Raw genomic sequence first — 26,819 nt, 5'->3', positions numbered from 1 at the left:
ACAGCATTTGTGGATGCATCCCAGTAGTGGGGATTTGGGAGACAGCAGTGTTGAACATGTCTTCACCACCAACACAGCACCAGGCTTGACTGCCTGTGTGTAGATTCGAGACTTTTGGAGGTTGCAGAGTTCAAGCCATTATCATCCCTTGTAATTTTTTAAATTACGGAATGACATATAGCAGCCCTTATTGCAGATGGCACATAAAGCCTCCTCTCAAAGGCATTTTACTTCATGCTTTACCGTGTGGTGCAACTATGATCAACTCTGTGCAAATCCAAAGGAAGAGGAGAGCTCTGTTTCGTGTGAAACATGAGGTTGTCTCTCATTTCTGCTACAGCTGATACAGTGCCAACGTATAGCAGGGGGTGAAGAATTAAAATTCTACTAAAGATTTCTATTCTTGAAAGATAAGTTCCATCTATAGTTTCCAAAATTATGCATTTTATGATTTTATAAAATTAAAACCCATTCTTTAAAATATAGAAAGAAAAAAAAAAACAGAGGGGCACCTGAGTGGCTCAGCAGTTGAGCATCTGCCTTTGGTTCAGGTCGTGATCCTGGGGTCTTGGGATGGAGTCCCACATCAGGCTCCCCAAAGAGAACCTGCTTCTCCCTCTGCCTATGTGTCTGCTTCTCTCTCTGTGTCTCTCATGAATAAATAAAATCTTCAAAACAAAACGAAACAAAACAAAAAACAAGTATAAATCTCCCTTAGAGTCAAGGGCCTCAACCAGTTCCACAAGGAGTCAGGGGTGGACTCAGAGGAAGTTAGAACCTTCTATCAAGTGCTCCAGAGTGTTTTTGAACATTGAAAAATAATATTTTGTGGAACATAATTGTCAAGGGTGAAGATCATGGATGCGGGGAACTCTACTGTGGCATCTAGATGCTGCTGGAAACACAGCTTTTGTGCAAGGACCTGCTCTCCTCAACCTGGGCTGGGGTTTTGCATAGTCAGTAGGCAAATAGTCGGTAGGCAGGGCAATGACCACACCTGTCTTTCTTTCTAGGAAGTCAGAGGTTTAGTAGGTTTTCACTGGGAGGGAGACAGCATTCTTGAAGGAATATTTAAATAAGAAGAGAAAGAAATGTAAGCTTATTCCCTGGGGGTCTCTGAAGGAAGACAGGAGACCGGTCTCATCTATCTAGTGAGGTTGAAATGTGTCTCTGTGTCAAGAAAAGTAGAGAATGGTGTGTCAATTAGCTATTATAGGCTTTAGATCTGTAGGGAATGGAAAAATGTAAAAAACAAAGCAAAGCAAAAAGGTAACTTGGTGTAATATTCTGAAAAGCCAAAGTTGAGTAACAGTAGCATCAGGTTATTCTAGGACATGGATTTTATGGCGGCAGGATTGGAAACCCTCCATTCCTCCTAGGCATCTGTTGGCCTCCTCCAATGGACCTCTTCCCCTCCCGTTGCATTGCTCTCCCCCAGGAAGCTTCTGGCTGCTTCTTCACCCCTCATTTCTGTACTCCCCAGTTTCTTTCCAGGAAGTCACTCCACGCCAACAAAGATACACGTGTTCCTTGTCATGGATACCCCTCGTATGTAGATTTACTGCATGGTTACTGAAGGAGCAGACTCATTTCGCAGTGCGTGAATTAATTTCAAATTCAGTCTCAACCTCTCTGGCACAGCTTTTGCAGCCAAGAGCTGCAGCTCAGATCATGTGCCCGAGTAGCCCCCACCCCTGCACCCATCAGCCAGATCTATTTTCTCTACAGAAGCACATGCATTGCCCCATGCTGACAGTCACTTATTTTAGCATTGGCTAATCACCAATATGTTCTGTTAAGTGAGATTCATAGATGCTGATTGCATTTATTGCATAAATTACTTCATTATTAAAATCAGGTCATTTGAGCCCCCAAACCATTAACATGAAGGTTATTAACATAATTTCATAAGCTAATAAATCAAGCACAGGAAAGGAATTAAAGGGTTCTTAGTGATAAGTGTTTCTTCAGAGATTAAGGAACACAATTTTCTTATGCATATATTAACATTTTATGAGTGGATTCATGCAAGAGCAGTTTTTTCTCTCTCTGCACACATGACTCACACTTCGTCTTCATGCTCGCCCTCTGAAGCTCATTTTCAAAATTAAGTTTTTTTTTCTTTTCAAATAACTGTAGAGCCGTTTTCAACGGAATCCATTAGCCTTCTGTAATGTGCACTACCTATAAAATTCTTATCTTTTCACACTCCTTAGACTGCAAAATCTTTGGAGTGGGGGGAGGAAGCAAGGTAAAGGTGGAAGGAAAAAATAAGTTGGATTGGTCTTAGATAATGCAATTTTCATTCTAGGTGAATTTCAAATGTATCCTTCGTCTTAAAAGGTTCTAGTGAAGTTCTAATTATCTCTCTAATTACAACACATACTGAGGTTAAGTGTTCTTATCAAATGGTGCATTAAAAATAGGTTTTATTCCCAGGCTGGATCTAATAGGTTGAGATACCGGCCTTAACACACAGAAATTGTGTTCATTCCACTTACCAGATTGTGAAAGATTCTGAGGGTCGGAGCCATCATTATCCAGTGCAATGGTGTTGCCTAGAAACGGAGATAAGTTCCCAATGTAAATTAGACTATACAACTTTATCCTTTGTGCAATTTGTGTAATGTTTTTAGCAAATAGCGACTGATGGGTCATAATTGAAATACGTGGAATGTTGTTAGCAAGCATTGGGTGTAATTTTAGAGGAGCATCTGGGAGATGGGTGGGACTTGCCTGTTCTTTCGAAGAACAAATGCAGTGACCGCGTCATACCTTTCCTCTAAATCTTCAGTGACTATGAATATTCCCTTGAACAAGTTACAGGCTTCCCTGGCCCTCCTCCTACCTGCCAGCTTTTAAACATTTCATTGCTCCTAGGATAGAAAAACATTTCTCAGCACAATCTACAAGTCCCACATGGTCTGCCCTGCCCAGCCTACTGGTCCAGCCTTGCTCCCCAGATTGCTTACTATGCCGCTTGCTCTTAGTTCTTCATAAGCACCACTATCTCCCCACCACAGGGCCTTTGAACAGGTGTCCCTCTCTGATTACAATGCTCTTTTCTGCTCTTTGAACCCACCGACTCCTATTCATTCTTCAGATCTCAATAGCCACTTCCTCCAGAAAGCCTTCCCTGACCTCTCTGGTTAGGTCAAATCTTTCCTGGCTGTAACAATACCATGAATGTCTCATTTAAATATTTGTCACAGTTGAAATTTTTAGTTGAAGAAATTTTTAATTGTTATAATCTTCATGGCTAAAAACTTAAAATGAAATAACAAAGATTATCTAAAGCTGTCTAGCTTTTTGATTCCCATTCTCATGTATTCCATTACGTCTTCCACTAGAGAGCTACTTTTTTTTTTATTAGTTTCTTATTTATCTTTCCAGTATTCTTTTTTGCAAGGACAAATGCAAATATATATCCTAAATATATATGTTGGTTTTGCCCTTTTTAACACAAAAGATAATGTACTTTGTACGTGGTCTACATCATGACTCTGGAGCTTATTCTGTATTGAGACATTAAGAATGTTTCTCGGGATCCCTGGGTGGCACAGCAGTTTGGCGCCTGCCTTTGGCCCAGGGTGCGATCCTGGAGACCCGGGATCGAATCCCACATCAGGCTCCCGGTGCATGGAGCCTGCTTCTCCCTCTGCCTATGTCTCTGCCTCTCTCTCTCTCTCTCTCTGTGACTATCATAAATAAATAAAAATTAAAAAAAAAGAATGTTTCTCCTTTTTATAGCTGCATAGACTTCCACTGTGTAACTCTTCCATTGTTTATGGAACCGATTCCTTAGGCTGGCAGTTACATTGCTTTCAGCCTTTCACTGTTACAAATACTGCTGCAATTAGTAACCCCATGTATGCATGCATGTCTCTCTCTCTCTCTCTCTCTCTTTCTGTTATTTATGCATGCGCAGGTTATATGTGGAGTAAATACCCAAAGATAGGTTTACTGGGTCAAAGGATGAATGAGTGTACGAGTAATTTCAGTAGATACCACAATGCTGTGAGCTGTATCATCTTGCAGCTTCATCAGCAAAACATGATCGTCCATTTCTCCCCGGCTTTCCAGTCCTGTTTGTCCCAAGTTTGTGTCTGGGAGGTGAGAAGTGGTCCTCTGTACAGTTTAAACATGTATCTTTCTTATATTGATTACAGTTGGCTGCCTTTTCAGGTGCTTCAGGACCCTTAGTGGGTTTTGTGTGTATAAAATGTATGTTCATGTTCCTTGCCCACTTTCTATTGCGTGCTTAATCTCTTCCTTCCTGTTATCTAGGTGCTTTTTATTACAGAGATTAGCCATGTATCTGTGATATGTTTTGCAAATGTTTCCCCCAGTCTGTCATTCTTATGACTTTCCATATGGTGATTTTGGATAGTTAGTAACTATTTCTCCTGCTAAGACACTAATAATGCCAGACACACATCTCTTTTTGGCACCTCTAACATCCCAAAACCTTTTTTTTTCAATCTGTAAAAAAAAAAAAAAAAAAAGGTTAGCTGTGTTGTAGATGGTCTCCAGGGCCCCCTCATCTCTGAAAATGTTCTGGTTTGCTTAGTTTCCCCTGCCTTCCCCTCCCTCTGCCTCTCTAAGCTGGAGCTCTAGGGGCTCTTATATCATTGGGAAAGGCGGAGGCTAATATAATGTTACCTGGGAAGCGCCTGGAAAGGCTCCCTACCCACAAGGATTCAACCTAATTTTCACCATCAGTGATACATTCAGTCTTAATTCCCACGGACTTTGTTCAAGTCTTTGTTACCTCTTGTCTGGATGTAAGCCCGTCTCCAAGTTTGGCTGCCTAGATCCTGTCTCTCTGACCTCCAGCCTATATGCTGCCTCCAGATGACACTTCTTATAGAATAGTCCTGATCAGACTACTTTCTCCTCCAGCTTTCTTGTATTGCCCATTTCGTTCAATATTACGCTTTCCACTTCCTTCCTGAGAAGGTCTCAAAGGACTTGTTCAGCTGCATGTCTCATTATGCTCTCGCTGATACCTTTTGTTCCATCCCATGGGCTTCTTGCCTCATCCACCTCAATGCTCTTCTCAGGTTGTTCCTTCCACCTGGCATGTCCTCTTTTAATCCAGTCTAATCTACCTACTAAGTATTTCCCATTTCTCACCATCCTCCTCTCAGCTGGGTTTGAGTTCTGTTTTCTCAGGGTGCTCACAATATTTTAAAAAGATAAAAGATCAGGGGTGCCTGGGTGACTCAGTCAGTTGAGCATCAGACTCTTCGGATCAGATCATGATCTTAGAGTCCTGAGATCAAGCCCTGTATTAGGCTCTGTGCTGAGTATGGAGTCTGCTTAGGATTCTCTCTCCCCCTCTGACCCTCTCCTACTGCTCACACACATGTGCACTCTCTCTCTCCCTAAAAAAAAAAAAAGCTAAAAGAACATATTCTATGCTTTTCTTGGAAGGTATGTGCATGGCTCTCCATCTACCAGAGTATGATCTCTTTGAGGGCAGAAATATCCTCATAGGGTTCTGTAAGAAGTAGTCTCTAAGGCACTTGTTGACTAGAATTGAGGCAACACTCAATTCTAGGAACTTTAATTTTAAATAAATTTGCACAATACTCCTGGGATAGATAGCAACTTAAGACTTACATAAGTAAGAGTTAGTTTAGCACAGTGGGTTTTTTCTTAAATTATGGTTCATGAAAACATTAGTGTGTGTGTATGTGTGTGTGTGTGTGTGTGTGTGTGTTTATGAGAGAGAGATAGAGGGAACATGTTCACAGGAGGAGAATGGTGTCAAGACGGAGGGAGAGTATATGTAGACGTTAGAAGTGAAGGTCAGTGAGGAGAATATCTACTCTGCATTTTGCCAAAGAGTATCTCTGCTCATTCCTGAGGTAGCCTGTCTCATTATCTTACCAAACTATATCCTTCCCATCTTTTTGACTTTGGATGAAATGTCTCCATGAAAACTTTTCTAGTTAACTCGCAACCATCCACCTTACATCACTCTGCTAGGTTAATATATTCTGCATGGGTGTGCCAAGACATTATTGTATTGTATCTTGAGGCTACCCTTTGTCTGTCTTATCTCCTCTTTGGATTGTTCTTCTTGATTGTATTTCCTATTTAACCTTGTAGCATTTCTAGAGAAAGAGCTCATTAATATTTGATAGCGGGAGCATTCTTCAGGATTTGTGAGTGGGTCAGACCCAGCCTCTCCCATGACTGCCTAGAATGGAGATTAGGTTTTCCTAGGCTTCTTTGCATCTCTGTGTGGCCATGTGACTGAGTTCCCGTCAATGAGATGTAAACAGAAATGCCACATATAACTTCCAGAACTGGCTTTTGAAGTAAGAAGTCTCCCCCTTTGGGGCCCTTTCTCCTTCCCACTGAGAGGGATGCCAAGGTAATGAGTGAAACTTGAGCAACCATCTTACACTGAGGTGTAATCTCTAATGCTAAAAACAGCTGTGTAGTGAGATACAAAGAGCCTGAGTCTGTGATGACTTTCTGAAGACGCATTTCTAGACTGCCTATCTCCAGACTTCTTAGACATGAGAAATAAGGCTTCTGTCTTGTGTGGGTCTTCATGATTTAGTGTTTCATTGTTCTTGGCCAAACCTAATCCCAAGTGAATATAGTCATAGGATAGGACAGAGTGTGGAGATTTACAAGGATCCCTCACGCAAGAACCAAACTGATACTCTGCCTGGATAAGAATAATTTACAGGGGTACCTGGGTGGCTTAGCGGTTGAGTGTCTGTCTGCCTTTGACTTAGGTCATGTTCCCAGAATCCTGGGATCGAGTTCTGCATCAGGCTCCCCTCAGGGAGACTGCTTCTCCCTCTGCCTCTATCTCTGCCTCTCTTTGTATGCCTCTTATGAATAAATAGATAAAATCTTTAAAAAAGAATATCTTACAAATCATTAAAGGGGAGAGGAGGAAGATCAAAATTGTTCACTAATGGTCATATTTCCTTCTTGTTGAGAGCAGAGACTGTGCCCATAATGCAGTTCAAATACTCTGGAAGGGCAAGGAGTATCAGAGAACTGAAGCAGGAACAAGACAAAAACCACAACGTGTTATGGAAGCTCGAATGTAATGTGTCCTGGCTTTTCAGACTATCAGTAGCTAACTTCAAAGCATAGGAGATGTAGAATTTGATCACATGGTACCTTCATTCCTCAACTACAGATAATTTTGTTTATGGCAACTAACACATTAAAATGAAATTTTAGTAATAATACCTCTCTTTATTTGAGCTATTGCCAGGAATTTGAAAGAAGAAAGCAAAAAAGAAAATTCTAGTCTGGCATCATTATTCCACAGAGCAAACCACCCAAGGAAATCCTTGCCAATAATGCAGTGACATGGGCATTACATTCTGGTAGAGAAACTGACATCCAGAAGGGAAAGTGATTCACCCCAAACCACCCACCTACTTGGCTAACAACATGATTAGGCTTTGAACTCCCCTTGAGGCTCCTAGGCCAGTTGTCTCAGCACAGTCGTGTCAGCCCACTTATTCCTCTACCATCAGGAATATTCATTGTGCCATGGAAAAGTTGGGGGAAGTGGAATGGAATATTCATCTCTGCCATAAGGTTGTGGGTAACCAAACATTGAGCTTTCACCTACCACCCACAAAAGAGAACTTTAGCTTTCAGAATGTTTGTAAAGAAACATTCCTTCATGTTGTGTGTCTCCCTGAGTCTAAGAAGTGGGTTTTGCTTGAGAGAATGAGGAATAAGATGACATGTGTGCTGAGAAGAGCAGTGTCAGGCCATACCGATGTCTTTCTATGGGGTTTAGAAATCTCCAAGTCTTGAGCTGACAGGTGGGCTAGTCACAGTGACAGTTTACAACGTTGTAGTTGGGATAATGAAATGAAAAAATAAATATGAGGGGCACCTTGGTGACTCAGTGGGTTGAGCAACTACCTCTTGGTTTTGGCTCAGGTCATGATCTTGGGGTTGTGAGATAAAGCCCTGCATTGTGCTCTGCACTCGGTGAGGAGTCTGCTTCAGACTCTCTCTCTCCCTCTGCCCCACCCCCTCCTCTCAAATAAATCTTTAAAAAAAGAAAACAGAAAATATGACCAACATGTTCTTTGGTAGATGGCAATGTCCCAAAGCACAGAGCTCTTCAAACAATAATATTGCTATTTAAAAAAAAAAACAATGTGTTGCCGCTTTCTACTCAACCTTTCAGTGTATTTCTTGCTTATTATAAATTTATGACACCTGTATGTGAACGGTGCTAAATCAGACTTGGCTATAACAAATCCTGATGTAATGGGAGATGTGCTTTTTCACAGGTTCTCCTCCTTGGCGCTTTAGGTAAAGTGGCCCAGCTTAGAATCTCAGGTTTTAACATTGAAAGAAACCTCTTAGCTCAATATATAAGTAATCCAGTCCCCTCATTTATAAATGAGAAAATTTGAGGTCTTAGGAGATGCAAGATTGTGCCCAAGGTCACAAAGCTAGTGGAGTATCCCTTCCATTCCTTTCATATCTTTGCAGAACAGATTAAAAATATATTTTTCCCTCCCCTTCTGTTTTCTCAGTCACCAGCATTCCAGATGCGACCCAACTGTTTGGAATCATAAATATGGCACAACAAAGCAATACTATATACAATTTATCAAATGATGATAATTATTTTTTGTACTCTGTAGGAGCAAAATGTATCATCACCATTCACTCTTTCTCACTTTTGTTGTCAGCTTTTTATGCCTGGGTTGAACTGGTTGTTCTTTGCACTGAGGTGTGTGTGTGAGGATGTCATGTGTTAACAAGCTAATTAGTAGCATTTCTGAGCAGAAGTAGACCTTGCTAACACAACCTGAGTCTTTGTGTCACAGTGCTGCTGGATGCAGGTGCTGCTCTTAGGTGTCAACAAACCTCAATACAATGGAGACATTACCCAGGGCTAGGAGAAGTCTTCTGAGAGCAGCGGATGACCTCATTTGGAGCCTTCTAAGTAGCTCTATTGGCCATTGGTCTGAGAAAAGTGCTAGATGCCTGAAGGCCCCTGGTAACCCAGTGCTAGCTCCCAACACCTCTCACAGACATTCACATGGAACCAACTGCTGGCACCCAAAGAAGCAGCACGTACTTGTGAAAAGAGCCATAGTGCTAAGGGAAAGAAACTGAATTCTACCCACCAGCCTGCCTCCAGCTGGGTGATGTTCCCACCCCATCCACACACTTTGTCAAAATTGTATTTGGCCAAGCTTTCATTCCTGGGACAGAAGTTATCAGGCAAGAGTCCAACAAGTAATGAAATCTCATGCTTTCAGGGGTGGAGAGCGATGCTGTATTAATGTAAGAGGACGAGAAGGTGATCAAATCCACATCTTGTAGACATAATTTATCTGATCTACTTCTAATAGCATCACTAGGACGTAAGATAGCAAAGTTCTATTTGACGATTCCAGGGGATTTTGTTATTTCACCTTCATTGAAAAGGATCGATTGTGGCACTTTCACGTTTCATTTCAGATGTTGAGAATAGGAAGTTTGCTTTCCCAGCTTGGACTCAGAAAAACAACTAATGAATTCACCAAGTATTTATTCAGCACCAACTCAATAGGCTTGAGCCTGTGCTCAGATGCTGGGGTGAAAGCTCGGACCTGCACAATCCTGGGAGTGCATTGAAGGCCTCATGCAATCCATATAAATGCCCTATTGAGTACCAATCTGGCCCAGGCAGAGAAGGCTGTTTTGACATTCCTATTTTGAGATTGCTACGTGGTAATTGCCACCTTCTCTGCATTATTTTTTTTTTTCCTTTTCCTTCAGAGGGAATACAAAAATTTCTGAACTCTTGTCACTGGTGTTTAATGAAAACTACCAGAAACTGACTGTCATGCAGAACACAAAGAGTATAATTGGTTTCACAATTACTTAATGCTCCTAAAAAACAAACCATAGGGACTTCCAGGGAAACATGGAAGATTTAAAAAAAAAAATGACTTTACCTCCAATCCCTCTCAAACTCCCATTAAGATGACAGGAAGAGAAAGGAAAAGGAAAAAAAGCACACATCAATAAGGACTTTGAGGACAAAAGGGGAAATAGCAATATTTTGAAAGCCGGGGAGCAGATGGATAGGCAATAAGTGACTTAGGAGGGCAAGAGAAAGATGAATGGCAAGAGCCCATGAGAAGTGAAGCCAAAAAGCAGGATTAACAGAGCCACAGAAGTCTATAGTGTCAGCAGCAGTGGCACCAGCTGCTTCCAAAGGGGTGTATGCAGGACTGGAACCAGGAGGAGTGGTTGGAAGTCTGTTGAAGTGGTAGTTCCACCGAGGATCTCCTACAGCATCCCTGCCCTACCTCGTATAAGACAGAAGGTGTATTCTCAAAAGAGGTTGAGCAAGAAGATCCTGGACTAGGGACCACTGGGAATGACTGAGGGCATCTGTGACATATGACAGCCATGGAGACTAAGCGGAAGGGGGCGGGGGAGGGCGGCAGCATCTGCAAACCTAGCAGTGACACCACCAGCACCATTGTACTCTTGCTCCTAGACTGCTGGCAGCCAGGCCAGCAAATGCACTGACAGGAGAAAGGAGACTTTGTTTTGGGTAAACTGGTCGACCCAAGAGAAAGTATCTACAGATACTGTGGTAACTGTGATAAGCAGAATAGTTAGTCCATGTCCCAATCCCTGAAACCCGTGCATGTATTAGAGTACAGGGCAAAGCAGAATTACACGGCAGTGGAATGAAGATTATGCTAATCAGCTGCCCCTGACATAGGGAGAGTGTCCCAGGTCATCTAGGTGGACCCAACATAATCACCAGGGTTCTGAAAAAGCAGAAGAGAGAGAACAGGTCAGAGGGATGTGACGTGAAAGAAGCTGACCCAATGTTGATAGCTCTGAAGACGGAGGAAGGGAGCCCAAACTCAAAGAGTATGGGTGGCTTCTAGAAGCTGGGAAAAGGAAGAAAATGGATCCTTCCTGAGAGGCTCCAGAAAGGAATGCAGCCCTCCCAACACCCTAGTTTTAGCCCAGCGAGACTGTACCAAACTTCTGACCTCTCCAGAACTGTAAGATAAATAAAATGTGTTGTTTGAAAGAACCAAGTTTGTGGTCATTTGCTGCTGCTGCAATAGAAAACCCATGCAGATACTATGGGAAGGGGACCCACCTCCTGGATCCCATCAGTTGCAAATCCTACCCATACTCTCTGGACTGCCATTAGCTTTTTACAACATCCAAGGAATAACATATATTTGATGGAAATATCATAAAAGGCAAAGTTCAAAATTAATAAGCATCACAGAGGGAAGAGACCATGAAGGGACCAGGGGACAATGTAAAGAATAAACAGGCAAACAAACAAACGAACCCTCAGAGAAATAAGAGAGAATATTGTATCCACTAAACCAAAGAACCAAATGCCCTTAAAAAGGAACATCCAACAGATTTAAAGAGCTCTCAGTATTTAAAAATATAATAGGCTAAATAAAATATTAAATTAGAAATGTAGAGAAATAAGTTTAAAAACCTCCAGAAAAAGAGGTCTATGGCAAGCTGTGGACATGGGTCCTTATTAAAAGTAGATACTCTACTTTGAGCAATACCAAGTGAAACCTAGGAGAAAACAAGAGGATAAAATGGATTATTATGCTCAGAAACATTTATTAACCCAGGACAAAAATAAGTACAATTTCCCCAAAACAGTTCGAGTAACTGACAGAGAAGTTATTTGTCAGATTGCTCATGTTTACATGGAAGGGGATATGATAGCCTGTGCGGTGAATGCTCATGAGCTTCCAAAGTATGGAAAGCCTGACAAAGCATGCTGCCCCATATTATACTGACCTACTGCTGGCCTGTAGGCTTCTCAGTAGGTTTGACAGAGACAAGATCTATGAAGGCCAAGTGGGGGTGACCAGAGGTAATCACAAGGAGGATTGTCCTTGTCAAGCTGGTGTTTCACCTACTATTTGAATGCAGGCCTTTGACAGAACTACCGCTAGATACAGTTTTGGAGGCCCTCACAAGACCACATGACTCCCTGGTTATGATTCAGAAAGCAAGGAATTCAATGCAGAAGTCCACTGAAGGTATACCATAGGTCAGATCACGGCAGAGGACATGTATTACCTAATGGAATGGAAGAAAGATGATGCTTACAAGAAACAATTCTCTTGCTCTGTGGAGAACGACATAAACTCCAAACAAGAAAACTCATACTACTATATGGAAGAATCCAGACTATAGGGTGAAGCCTAAGAGGGCACCTGGGTGGCTCAGTGGTTGAGCGTCTGCCTTCAGCTCAGGGCGTGATCCTGGAGTCCTGGGATCGAGTCCCATATCGGGCTCCTTGCATGGAGCCTGCTTCTCCTGTCTCTGCCTCTCTCTCTCTGCCTCTCTCTGTGTCTCTCACGAATAAGTAAATAAAATCTTTTAAAAAAATAAAATAAAACAAATAGTTTTAAAGTAAGAGAAAAATGAGAAAATAAGAGTCTCTATAAAGGATACCCAAAAGGTGTCCCAGAATGAGATGGAAGCTACTGGACCCAGAGTCAACAAGCCTAGTGCAGGAATGGAAGAAGACCCCCAATGAGATACAGACAGCACTATGTTTTTTCAGAAGTCCAGTAACACAGGTGATTCTTCAAGAAACTTCTAGAGAAGAATACCTGATGATGGACAAAGGATCAGGCTTCAGAATGATCTCAGTGGTCTTAAAAGTAATACTGGAAAGTAGAAGAGCAGTGCCTGAACAGCTCTGGAGAAAGTGGTTTCCCCCATTAAGTTTCCAAGTGAGCAAACAAGTCTGCAAGTGCAACAGCATTGCTCTTCGGCCATTTGAAGACTCAAAAAGTTGCCTCCCATGCACTGTTTTTCAGGAATCTACTAGAAGTTATGTTCCTCCAAGATGAGGAGGAAACTCAGAAAGCAGATGCTCTTAGCCAAGCAACAGGGCACTCTACAGAAGAAAGCGGAGAGAACCTCAGAGTGATTACTATGTAACAGGCCCAAAGAACACCCAGCTCGGCTTGGAACAGAAGGACAGAGGGCTCAGAAGGGATGAATCCAAGGCCGTGGGGGAAGCAACTGGCAATTCATCTGTTGCATTGGTCCTTAGGAAGTGCATGCTTACTGCAGAGAGCTTCCCTGGAGCTGAATTTGAAAAACACAGCACACAATTCAAAACAAGACAATTATTTGCTCGGAGGATTGGAGCAGAAATCTGTGTATGTAAAAGAAAATATAATCCTAGGCCAGGATGAGCTCTAGTCATACGTGGGTGTCAATCACTACAATAGGGCAAATACTGAATACTGACTTCACTCCGGTGGGTGCTATAGGACATGCTGGTGGCTCTATAAAGACGACGGTGGTGAGGAGGACTGAAGACGCGTGTATACATGTTATTCACTGGGCTGGATTGTAGGAGTGGCCACAACACTCTTCTCCCTGTTCTTTCACAAAGCATAGCATCTCCTGTCAAGAGATAGAGTTTGTTTGTCCTTCCCTCAAACCCAACCAGCCTTCTGTGAGAATGCAGCGGGAGCACCAGAAAGCCAGTTCTGAGCTGGGCCCTCAAGAAGCTTCCTGTGCTCTCACTTTGCACCATCGAACTCTGACCCTCCCGTGTGTGAGCAAGCCCAGCACAGTCTGCTAGAGGATGAGAGAATCCATGGAGTGTGAAAGAGCCACCCCAGCTGAGACCACTTAGACCAGCCAGCCCCCTCCCCCCAGCCAACCCCATAACCGACCACAGCTGCATGAATGAGCTCAGCCAAGTCCAGAAGGATTGTCCAGCCCAGCCAAGTTCAACTTGGTTCAACTGCTGATCCACAGGCCAATATGTTTCGGAGTCCTTGGTTACACAGTAAAAACTAATTGATATTGTGTGTGTGTGCGCGCGTGTGTGTCTGTAGGAAGATGTTCCTGCAAATGCGGAGTTTTGGTGTTCTGTCAGGGGAATCAAGACATCTACATAAATCTGGAAAATCAAGCAATACAGCAGAAGCAGGTTATTCAGAAACAGGAAGACAAAATAGTGAATAGATTTTAAAGTGGATATTCGAGGAATGGAAATCAGGGGTTGGTAGGGACAGACTGGAGGGCTGTGCTTTTTTTTCTCAATTGTTTAAGAATTGCTTGATTTTCTTAAAGTCATGTACACATTTCACTTTGATATAATTGCAAATTAAGTGGAAACAAAAAAGAAAAACAACCAACCTTCCAAGTTATTGATAGTCCGCTGGGGTAGAGCGTTTGCCCCGGCCGGCGGTAGTCATGTGTGCAACACATGCCCTGGTGGCTGCAGGAATTCCCTGCTAAGCCATTGCCACAACCCTTTGGATTTCCCCTTGGATTAATATTCAGTCTTCAGGCTTGCATACTTGTGGTCAGTACACAGTGGGAGCATGGAAGACAGCCCCTGGAAGAGGGGCTCAGCCCCTGCAGGTGTTCCCCAAGCTGTGAGTCTCCATTCTAACAGAGTCAGCGAAGGACCACAGGCATCAAAAATAATGGAACACTGGCTGCCGCCAAAATCAGGGCATGGAAAAATTGGTCATTAAAAATTATTCTGTGGTAAAAAAGCAAAACTATTCTGTGGTAACACTGTTGAATTGGCAGGGCATCTAGGTGGCTCAGTGGTTGAGCAGATGCTTCTCCCTCTGCCTATGTCTCTGCCTCTCTCTCTGTTTCTCTCATAATTAAATAAATAACATCTTTTTTTTAAAAAAACCCAACATTGTTGAATTGGCATGAATAAAAAGTGGAGCAATCACTTTGCATAATCACCATTATGTAACATGATGAAACAGCACTGTAAAAACCAACCCCTCCAACACACACACACAGTTTTGTTTTTTTTTTTACACACACACTGTTGTAGCAGAAATGGTTTTTGTCAGATGATCATTCTCTTCCCTGTTACTACTCTCTGTGCTTTATGTGTATTTTCCTCTTTGTCATTATGATTTTGAGGTGTGTTTATTAAATTCCCTCCCCTGGGTGAGGTTGGGAAGAAGTAAGCAATGTTTAGAAAAGGCACAGAAGGTAAAAGCAACTAGACACCAAGTTGACGTGTTTGTCAGTCCGAAGAGCCTAGGGAATGCCAGAGCAACAACCCCCCCAGATCTCTGTGACTTAACATCTCAGGCTACATGTCCAGAGTTGAGTCTTCAGGAGGAGTCTGGTTAGCCAAGTCACTCAAAGATCCATACAGATCCAGGCTGCCACTCTTGCTTCCTCTCAAAACTGACCAGAAGTGACCAGAATCATTTCGCATGGCTCTGTCTGTATTCAAAAGGATGGGAAGACACCATGCTGCCATGTACCCAGAAGGAGAACTGGAGTATTCGGGACACATTCCAGCTCAATCTGGTGCTCTGTCTGCTGTTCAACATTGTTGCACATCACCTAGAATATAAACTAGTTGTGTTTATTTTTATCCAAGCACAGGATCTTTTCCTAGACATGTTTTCCTCCAGCAAAGTATCATGCTTTAAAGGCAGATCATGAATCTGGCTAAAGAGGGAGGGCCCAGGAGGTTATACGAGGTACGAAAGTTATGTAAAGTGATGTGGTTTCCTTTTTTTCTTCCTGCGGTTTAATGGTGGAGCTCAGTATTTGCAGACCAATCCTCGTCTTCCTTAAGTGGTTTCTATAACAAGATCATTTTATTTCACCTAATCACTAACCAATGTATTTTTTGCTTCCAAGTAGAACCTTGTTTTTGCCTAAATTTTTGAAGATTGTGAATTTAAGCAAACACCACTTTTGGCCCATTTAGGAAATGACCCTAGTTGGCCTGGAAATAGCAATGCTAATGTATAAATGAGAAAACTGCATTTATCTAAGTCTCAGAGCAACAGTTGCGCCATGAGAAGGAGAGGTTAAGGTGAGCAGGGCCTGTAGGTCTGGATGATCAAAGTAGAGTTTTCGGATGAAACGTGTGGCATGGGAAAGGAGCAGAGTACATTCCCATCTCCGGTGACTAAGGAAGGAAACTACTTTTCCTGCATTTATTTGTGAAGAACTATAGTGATAAGACCCGGGCTTTTCTCTTGCAGAAAGATGGAAATAGAGAAGCAGGGGTTCCAAATCCTTAGCCAAAGTCCCCAAACCCTTTGATCCTGCAGCTTCTAATGTGTCATGCCTCACATCCAAGTATGAGTTCACCTGCTCCGTGAAATCCAAACAAGCGAAAGGCTGAAATAATTGGAACTCTTTATTGCATTGGAGTAAGAAAAATAATGCATGGCAAGGAAACCAGTAGAAATCAGGCAACCTCCGAAAGAAAAGCAGGTCCAGAATGTTACAGGGTTAGGACCGATTTCAGTCCATTTCTTAACTTCTCAAAAACACATGGCACTTTGAGGCAAGAATAAATTTCACTAGGATGAACCACTTATCTAATAACTTTGCTCATTTTGAAATCTAAAATCCTTATTATGGAAGGTTCCAACTCATCTGAATGATAAGTACCGTGGTCTTCAGCATGGGACCTAATGAGATCTGTTATGCTTATTTGTTGTGAACATTCATACCCGTGAGTATATGCCATAAGCTTCAAACCATCTATTATGGGTCATGAGAGCACTCTCCAGGTCTTCCTAACTAAATGTCCTGACATAGGACAATCAGAGGTTGGAAGGACTAATGTGAGCTGGTCTGTTCTTTTATCTCATGCCACATGCATAGATTGTTTCTGGCCTTAGCACGCCCTCTTTTAATTAATTTATTTAATTTTTAAGTTTTTAAATTTTATTTTAATTTCAGTGTAGTTAACGTACAGTGTTATAATAGTTTCAGGTGTACAATATAGTGATTCAACAATTTCATATTTTACCCAGCAGTCATCAAGATAAGTGTGCTCTTAATACCCTTCACCTATTTCACCCATCCCCCATCCACCTTCCCTCTAGTGACCATCTGTTTGTTCTCTAGAGTTAGGATACTTCTGGCCTCAGGCCCTTTATATTGCAAATGGTAGTTTACTGGTTGTAGATTACTATATCATAAATATTCCATCATATAAGTATAGATTTGTAGATGTTTGTTCACTTTAAACTGCTTTTATATTCTATTAATTGATTTTTCTAGATCAGGGTTTGTCAACCATGACATTAGATATTTTGGATGGGTAATTCTTTGTTATGCGGGGAGGTTGTCCTGTGAGTTATAAGATGTTGAGCAGCATCCCAGGCCTCTATTAAGTAGATGTCAATAGCACCTATACCCTCAGTGGTGACAAAAATGTCTCCAGACATTGCCAGTGTCCCTTGAGGGTGGCCAAAACCACTCTCATTTGGGAACCACCAGGCTAGAGCACTTCTATTTAACAGAAATGTAATGCAGTTCATAAGTGTGGCCTCAGAAGGAATTTTAAATTTTCTAGTAGCTACATTAAAATAAATGTAAAAAGAAATTAACAAAACAAATTGTAATGATTTTTAACTATATATACTCAAAATGTTATTTTAACACGTAACAATATAAAAATTTTCATGAGGTAGTTTCAATAGTTGTTTTGCTTTATGTTCTTACTAAATCTTTGAAATCTAGTGTGTCTTTTATACTCACATCACATCTCAACTTGGATGAGGGCTCAGTTACCACTTGTGGCCAATGGCTATCTTGTTGGACAGCAAAAGACTACATGATTGTTATGGATTGCAAGTTTATGTCCCTCCAATATTCAGTGGAGGAGGCAGTTCAAGATAGTACATAGGAAGATTCTCAACTCACTTCCTCCCTTGGACACAACAAATCTATAGCTGCATATGTACATTTTCTTCTAAAAAGAACCTGAGAACTACTTGAACAACTACTCCACAACAAAGGATAAAAGGGCCAGTAGGAGACGCAGAGATACAGTTTTACAAAAAACCTAGCCCCTAGTGTGGTAATCTACCATCAGAGAAGTCTTACAAATACAGAACTCCCCCTTGAAGAGTGAGGGGTTTGTGCCCCACAGCAAGCAACCCCAACCCTTAGGACATGCACTAAAGAGACAAACCCCCAAAGTCTGGCTTTGAAAATCAGTTTGGCTTATATCCAAGAGAACCATGGAACATAGGAAATGATGAGTCCACTATTAGCATACATGCATACAGACTCATTTGTCCTAGGATCCAGTGCAAAAAAGCAGTTTGAAAAGACTCCAGACCATATGTGAAGGAGATTCATTACTAATCTTAAAGCATCTACCAGAGGAGCAAAAGCCTGTTGGAACTCTCTTCAGGATGGCTGGCTGGCAGGTACCACTTTAATTTTAATTTATTTTATTTTAGATTGTATTTATTTATTTAACAGAGAGATAGAGAGAGCCAGGAGCACAAGTGAGAGGAATGAATGGCAGAGGCAAAGGGAGAAGCAGGTTCCCCACTGAGCAGGGAGCCTGATCCCAGGGGCCTGGGATCATGACCAGAGCTGAAGGCAGATGCTTAACTAACTGCACCACCCAGGTGCCTCAGGCATCACTTTTATATTCTCTCTCTACCTTGCTAATGCTTGTGCTAGTGGGCACTCTGACTCTAATTTGCTAGCACCTGCTCATGGGCCCCATTGGAAGTGGTGGGTGAGTGCTCCCCCCTGCACTGCTGCCCAGCCTCCTGGAGGTAGTGGGCAAGCAGCCCCCCTTTCCACAGCCATCAGGCACATATAGCCCACACATGAGATGCTTCTTGATCTCAAGAGTCTGGTGGCCATGGGGGATTGTGTTTCTGTGCCCTGTAAGTCTGAAACAATTGGAGAGACAATATGAGAGACAATCAAGAACTAAGGCAAGGTTAAATGATAAGGCTCATCATCTATACAGGGCCATCCCTTTAAGACTAGGAAAGATAGCTGTTTTGGCTACTACATACAAATAAATACAGAGAGTCAAGCAAAATGAGGAAACAAAGGAATACATTCCAAATGAAAGAGTAAGATAAAACCTCAGGGTGGGGGCAACCTGGGTGGCTTGGTGGTTTGGTGCCGCCTTCAGCCCGGGGCCTGATCCTGGAGACCTGGGATCAAGTCCCACATCGGGCTCCCTGCATGGAGCCTGCTTCTCCCTCTGCCTGTGTCTCTGCCTCTCTCTCTCTGTGTCTCTTGTGAGTAAATAAATAAAATATTTAAACAAACAGAAACAAAAACCTCAGGGTGGAGGGAAAGCTTGATGAAACAGAGATAAGTAATTAGTAATATATATATAGAGAGAGACTGTTATATGTGAGCTTCATGGTAACCACAAAGCCAAAACTTATAATAGATACACAAAAGGTAATGAGAAAGAAACCTAAACATAATACTACAGAAAGTCATCAAACCACGAGGAAAGGAAGCAAGAGATGAAAAAAGGAACACAGTAGAGCTACAAAATAGCCAGAAAACAACTAACAAAATGGCAATAAGTACGTACTTATCAATAATTATTTTACATGTAAATGGACTAAATTCTCCAATCAAAGTGTTAGAGTGGCTAAATAGATAAAAAATACTAGACCTATCGATATTTTGTCTATAAGAGATTCACATCATGAATGTGAATGGAAGGCTGAGAGTGAAGGGATGGAAAAAGATGTTTCATGTAATCGGAAACCAAAAGAAAGCTGGGGTAGTTAAACTTACATCAAACAAAATAGACTTAAAAAAATATATATTTTATTTATTTATCCTGAAAAACACACACAGAGAGGCAGAGACGTAGGCAGAGGGAGAAGCAGGCTCCCTTCAGGGTGCTGAATGTGGGACTTGACCCCAGAACCCCAGGATCACACCCTGAGCTAAAGACAGACATTTAACCACTGAGCCACTCATGTGTCCCGAAAATAGACTTTAAAACAAAGGCTATAACAAAAGACAAGGATAGGCATTACATAACAAAAAGGTGTTAATTCAACAAGAAGATATAACATTTGTAAATGCTTTTTTTTATCCAACATAGGGGCCTATTAACCAAATATTATCAGAACTAATGGGAAAAATGAATAGCAATACAATAATAGTAAGAGACTTTAATACTCCACTTACATTAATGTATAGATCATTCAAATAGGAAATCAATAAGGAAATATCAGCCTTAAATGACACATTAGACCAGGTGGACTCAATGGAAACATTTAAAACATTCCATCCAAAGCAGCAGAATATATATTCTTCTCAAATGCATTTGGAATGTTCTCCTGGATAGATCATATACTAGGCTACAAAACAAGTCTCAGTAAATTTGAGAAGACTGAAATCATATCAAGCATCTTCTCTGACCACAGAGGTATGAAACTATAAATCAATCATAAGAAGAAAACTGGAAAAATCATGAATATGTGGAGATTAAACAACAGGCTACTAAGTAATCAATACGGCAACCAAGAAATCAAAGGAGAAAAACAACAACTACAACAAAACCTTGAGACAAATGAAAATGGAAATATAACATACCAAATCTATGAGGTGAGGGAAGTTCATAGTGATACAGGCCTACTTCAAGGAATAGGAGAAATCTCAAAGAAACAATCTAATTTTACACCTAAAGGAATTTGAAAAAGAAAAATAAATGAATGCCCATGCTAGTAGAAGGAAGGAAATAATAAAGATCAGAGTAGAAATAGAGACTAAAAAGATAGTTAAAAAGATCAATGAAACTAAGAGCTAGTTCTTTGAGAAGATAAACAAAATTGGAAAACCTTTGCCAGACTCACTAAGAGAGAGGGCTTGAATAAAATCAGAAATGAAAGAAGAGAAATTATAGCTGATACTATAGAAGCACAAAAGATCATAAGAGACCTATGAAAAATTATAGGCCAACAAATTGAACAACCTAAAATAAATAGATAAATTCCTAGAAACACACAGTTTTCCAAGACTGAATCATGAGGAAATAGAAAATCTAAATAGACTAATTGCTAGTAAGGAGACTGAATCAGTAATCAATATACTCCCAACAAAAGTCCAGGACCAAGACACTTCACTAGTGAATTCTTCCAAACCTTCAAAGAAGACTCATACCTATCCTTCTGAAACTCTTCTAAAAAACTGAAGCAGTAGGAATGCTCCCAAACTCATTTTATGAGGCCAGCATTACATGGATACCAAAACCAGACAAGAACACCATAATAAGAGAAAATCACAGGCAATATCCTTGAGAAACATAGATATAAAAATCCTTAACAAAATATTAGCCAACCAAATTCAACAATACATTAGAAGGATTATACACCGTGATTAAGTTGGATTTATTCCAGGGATGCAAGGATGGTTCAATATCTGCAAATCAATCAACATGATATACCACACTAGCAAAATAAAGGATAACAATTCTAGGATAATCTCAATAGATGCATAAAATGCAAATGTTGAAACTAATCCACAATGGAGGTACTAGTGAGTTTGGAAAGTAATTATGTTTAAATGAGGTCATGAGGATGGAGACCCCATATTAATGTTCTTATAGGAAGAGACTGGCACTTGCTTTCTCTCTCTCAGTCCTGTGGTAATAACAAACCAGAAAACTGCTATTTGCAAACCAGGAACAGTGCTCCCACCAGACTTCAGATCTGCCAAAGCCTTAATCTTGGACATCTGCCTCCAGAACTGTGAGAAATAAATGTTTATTGTTTAAGCCACCCAATAGCTTACATGAATATGTGTGCACCCATGCACCCATGCATGATGCCTTCTTCCTGTCGACTGTCTTCTTGCAAGTTGTGGTGATGAAAAGGTAGATAGAACACAGACATTCTTGTTTAGTTATGTCATGCTAATTTCGTGTGGGTGCACTTGTGTCTAAAGAATTGCACAATGACAACTAAAGTTATGGCTGACCATCCACCATGCTCTTTGGTTTATCATAAAGGATTATATTCAGGAGATGTTTACTGCTAAAAACATTATATGAAATGGTAAACGTCCTAATCACAGTGTCTCACAATGCTGGATTAACTAAATTTCTCTACCAAGCATTCCAGAGGAATAGTAAGTTTTTAGTTTTGTTTTGTTTCAGTGTATTCAGTTTTTGGATGAATCTTGTTGTAACACTGGTTAATAGAACTGTGTGCAGCAAAGAGGATAAAAGAAGTTTCATTGATGGCCATTCTTCCCTGTAGAGAGCCTTTTTTTTCCATTCAAGGCTACCTACCATTTAGAGAATTAAAACAGTTTTCAGAGTGAGACTTGATTATTGAACTAGTGTAGTTGAGTCTTTTTACTCCTGGCTAAGACAGGTCTCCTCTCTGTATATATTTCCCTTTGTGTTGTTTTGTTCACGAATCTTCTTGCCCTGACAACCATCTGTAGAAATGCTGCCAAGATGATGAGTAAGACACCTTCAGCCCAAATTATTTCCCTTTAATTTTTTCATTCTAAAACCGAATGTTCTTGAGATCTTCTAATACTATCTGCCTTCCAAACCTTCAAGATTATCAAAATCCTTTGGGGGGGATATTTTTAAAAGACTAGGGGCACAGAAAATATAGAAAATAGAAATGACAAAAAAAAAGAGGATTATGAAGATCAGGACATTTCCAAACAGGAAATAAAAAGCAATATACAAGTGTGTTAGGCAGTTCATTAATAAACACATGTTATTTTTCTGGAAAAAGAAGTCTCAAAAGACTCCACCTCCAGAGATTTTATTTTATTAGCTCTGGTGTGGGTCCTGACTATTGCATATTTTTAAGCCTCGTGGGTGATTTTAATGATTAACCATGTTTGAGAACCAGTGGTTTAATTTCCTGCCTGAATTAGAAGAGGCAGCAAATGCTAAGGAGACTTATCCAAAAATCCTTTGTTTTTGTTTTGTGAGCCCTTCTCTGGGCTGAGTAAGATCCTGTCCAATGTGGGTATATATACCTGAGGTTAATGAGACGTACTCTGAGGTTAAAGTGAAGATTTGATTTTATCTGTTACTAATGGTCTGTCTTCAAACAAGTCATTTATTCTTGCAATCAGTTTTTTCTACCTGCAAAATGGATTTTGTAAGCAATGACCCTTACTTTAGTTTGTTGAAAATGTGATTTGACATGTATTTAGGCTGTAGGAGGTACATTAATTAAAACTGTTATGATTATTCATTGGCATATAAAACAAATTATCAAACTTGCTTCTCAGTATCTTCCCCAAAACATTTTTTTTTTTTTGCCAGCCGTATTCACTGCTAGAAGATCTCTTTTATTGTTCACATAAGAAATCATCCTAAAATTCAGTCTGCTGGAGATATAGACAAATGTAGTAGGGCTACAGATATATAATATATAATACAAACAATGTAGATAGACACAAATATATATGGTTTCTCTGATCTCAAATAAAATATAAAATTAACATAAAATATGTTCCACAAAATTATTTCTTATTGTTTTTAAATATGTCATTTTATCGTATTTGGGTAATGTTTCATATTTAATGCATAGATATTTAAAGCATTCTTTTGTTAATATTTTGTAAATAATAGGGCTAATTTCAATAAGACATAAAAAGAAAACTGTGGTTAATAACTAAGTATGAAAACATGGCTAGTTAGAATTAATCTGCATATGTAAACTTAATTAACATTTATTTTATTCAAATTGAGTAGTTTGCATAAACGTTGAAGGGTATTTACTTTATGGCATGTTTTCATTTTGTGAAAGCTCCAATACTTTATGAATATCACAATGGCTTCAAACAGTTATTCCGAGATAATCAGGATGTTATAATGATTGCTCAATTTTGGTGGTGAATTTGTTTTCATGGATAGTCATTATTATGTAATCCATCAAGTGTGTTTTGCGTTTGTCTTCAGAGACAACTTTTCTATCTATGCAAAATCTTGATGATCTAGAAAGATGGAAGGTAGTATCACCCAACATTGAGCTATTTTGCCAAGAGGATACTGCTTTGATTTGTTTCTTATCTATCACGAGAAGTGGCACACATGTGGAAACCATCTCAGATCTAAGCCAGTGCCATATGCATCTTGTAAAATACCACCCTCTGAGGCAGTGGAGAAAAGCTCTCTATTCCCATCTCCACCCCATTTCCTGCAACTTCTGTGAAGTCACAGAACTTGGGGAAATAGTGGCGCTTCCTGGCCTAGATTTATCACCATCTGGAAACCAGAATGCGATGCCTGGTGATGCCACCACCACTTTCATCTGCCACATTCTCGGAAGTTCACCACCCACAGGGTCATTCTGGCCAACACAAATCACCTCATCCACTGGGAAGAGGAAGAGAAATAATGGGGAAGGAGTCCTGCTCAAAAACCTCCCAGCCTGCTTCTATTTGCTACCACATCCTGTGTTAAAATTCCTTAGGCCGACTTCCAAGGCCATTGCTGATTTGGCCTCACCCTGCCAGTTTCTCTCCCAAGCCAAATTGGCCTCCATGATCCACAAACAGACTCATCTCAGCCTCTGTCTTCATTGCAATTATTGCTCTTTCTCATGATCCTTCCAGGCAACAGCCCAAGTCTCGAATCTCATAGAAATCTTACTGATTCTTCTGGTTCATACTACTGTTTCTCCCCTCTGACCTCACAATTTCATCTGTAACAAGTAATTTAGAGCCTCATTATGTGCTAGGATGGACTGTCCTTTGATTGTTTCATGTGTTAACTTTAATTCCCCAATTAAATTGTAAGCTCCTTAGGATAACTTTTGTGACTAATGTCTATTTGCTAAATTCTCCTCACTATCCCTTTCCTCCAGTAACGATCAGAGTACTAAGTCCACTAATAGGTATTCAATAATTCATAGAACCTTAGAGTTGGAACTTTTAAATCCAGCTAATAGATGGGCAAATAAACTCTGCTATTTTAGAGAGAGAACCACATTCATGGCTCTTCCTTCCTTCCTTCCTTCCTTCCCTCCCTCCCTCCCTCCCTCCTTCCTTCTTCCTTCCTTCTTTCCTTCCTTCCTTCCTTCCTTCCTTCCTTCCTTCCTTCCTTCCTTCCTTCCTTTCTTCCCATACTCCCTGTTTTTTCCCCATCCTCTGCCACTTCATCCATTCATTCTTTTCTTCCTCTCTGTCCCCTTCCCTCCTGACTTTTCTCCTTTCTTCTCTCGTTTCCATATTCGTGGAGAGTTGAAACCTCTCCTCTAATGACAGTGATACAATGCGCAAAGATTATGGAAGAAATTTAAAGGTGCTAAGAGAACACCTGCCTCCCTTTGAGGGTCACAGCTTTGCAGTTCTATAAGGTCAAAGCAGATTGTTACTAAGGCTTATCTATCATTGATTCTATTGTGACGATTTGCTACAAATTCTTAGGAAGGAAATGACTAAGGTTGACTTAAAAAATCATACAGGGGGTTCGCAAATTATACCATTTATGTCCTAATGGCTCATTGCTAAGACTATTTTTTGGAGCTTTGAGACAACTTGTTTCTAATTCAAATAGTTTTGCATAATGATTATGTCCCAGGACTAGCACATGAAATCCTGTTATATCCACTATGCACCTAAAGTTTAGCACAGCATAATATTAATGTTCTAAAATCTAACCAGATGTAAATGGATTTTTTTTTCAGAAAGCAGTAGAGCTCCAAATCTGCACAGAGGGACCATGGCACCCTGCCCCCTCTCACCTGCTTCTCTGTGCTCCCCTTATCCTACCATTCAAGAAGGAGGAGGCACTCTTTTCCCCTATTCCCACCAAACAACATTGGGATAAATGATCATCTTGCCTCTCCCATGTTGACTGGGAGTGAAGTTTCAAGGAAGAGCAAGGAAAAACACGAAGGGAAGGTTAAGAGAGCTCTGTATACCATAGCCATATTTTCTCACTTTGAAATGGGGCTAAGTTGTGCAACCATAGGTTTTTGGATCATTCTTTTGGTAGGAGAAGCAATCTGAGAGATGATGCTTTGTCACCAACTTCTAGAATTTCTCAGACATTCTACCCCTTCCTGTGTTGTTGAGAGGATTAGAGATAGTGCATGTTGGGGTGCCTGGGTGGCTTAGTTGGTTAAGTTTCTGACTCTTGGTTTCAGCTTAGGTCATGATCTCAGAGTCATGGGATCGAGCCCTGCAGCAGGCTCTGTGTTGGGTGGGCATGGAGCCTGCTCAAGATTCTATCCCCCTTTCCCTTACTCCCACTACCCCCCCAAACTCTCTCTCTAAAATAAATAAAATAAATATTTTTTAAAGAAAAGAGTGCATGTAAAGTATCGACATGTGTAGTAATGACAATTATGAGTAAAATAAGATTAGTGTTTTTTGAGAGCTTACTATTACTATGAGAGACTAATTAGATATACTATTCAATATTAGCATAGAGGGATACTATGCTAAGCTATTCTATTGTCACTTTTAATTCTCACAACAACCCAGTGGGCTGTTCTGGCCAATTTACAGATGAGTCATGAAATGGAGACAGAAGGTTAAGGAAGGCCACTCAGTAAATAAGTGACAAAGCTGAGATTCAGAACTGTGCAGTCTGATGTCAGAGCCCAGTACCCTGGCTTTTGCTGGTAGGGCCAGTAGAGCAGACACTTAGACAGAGACTGTCTCAGAGTGTTCCAGACACATGCTTTCGTAGTTTCCACTGGGTGAGTGAAGGAGAGGGAATGGAGGATCATGTGTGAAAGTGTACGAGGGTGGTGGAAGGAATGGGAGAGCTGAGGTGTCAACACCACTGTCTGTAGGCTTCTTGCCCACACCCACCTGCTCACACACCTGCTCAGAGCCACTTGAGCTCCAAAGCAGCTCCTTCTCTCCTGCCCACATGACCTGTTTTTTTTTACTTCCAGCTTTTACCTGCACGCTCTTAGAAACCAGGGCTCCTCTCTGCCTTGATCCTACAATTCCCTGTTTGGGGCTCCGAAGAGCAAACACGTAAGCAGCTTGGGGCTTTCTGCCCCCTCCATACCCATCTCCTTGTCTTCAGC

The 26,819-nt window shown here is 40.9% G+C and overlaps 1 long non-coding RNA gene and 1 pseudogene across 1 annotated transcript; one reads left to right on the top strand and one right to left on the bottom strand.

Annotated features, from left to right (window-relative positions):
* Window positions 1–1,022: 1,022 nt before the first annotated feature.
* On the bottom strand, window positions 1,023–26,819 carry LOC144306855 (uncharacterized). The gene is made up of 3 exons (XR_013373918.1): window positions 26,689–26,819; window positions 2,502–2,558; window positions 1,023–1,170 (listed from the first exon to the last, which is right to left on the bottom strand). It is a non-coding gene; the product is annotated as an uncharacterized LOC144306855 (long non-coding RNA).
* LOC144306437 (large ribosomal subunit protein uL18-like) lies at window positions 6,988–13,627 on the top strand (annotated as a pseudogene).

The sequence above is a fragment of the Canis aureus genome, chromosome 37 (genome assembly GCF_053574225.1).
Source record: "Canis aureus isolate CA01 chromosome 37, VMU_Caureus_v.1.0, whole genome shotgun sequence".
Taxonomy (NCBI): domain Eukaryota; kingdom Metazoa; phylum Chordata; class Mammalia; order Carnivora; family Canidae; genus Canis; species Canis aureus.
This window is presented reverse-complemented; position numbering and strand designations above follow the sequence as displayed.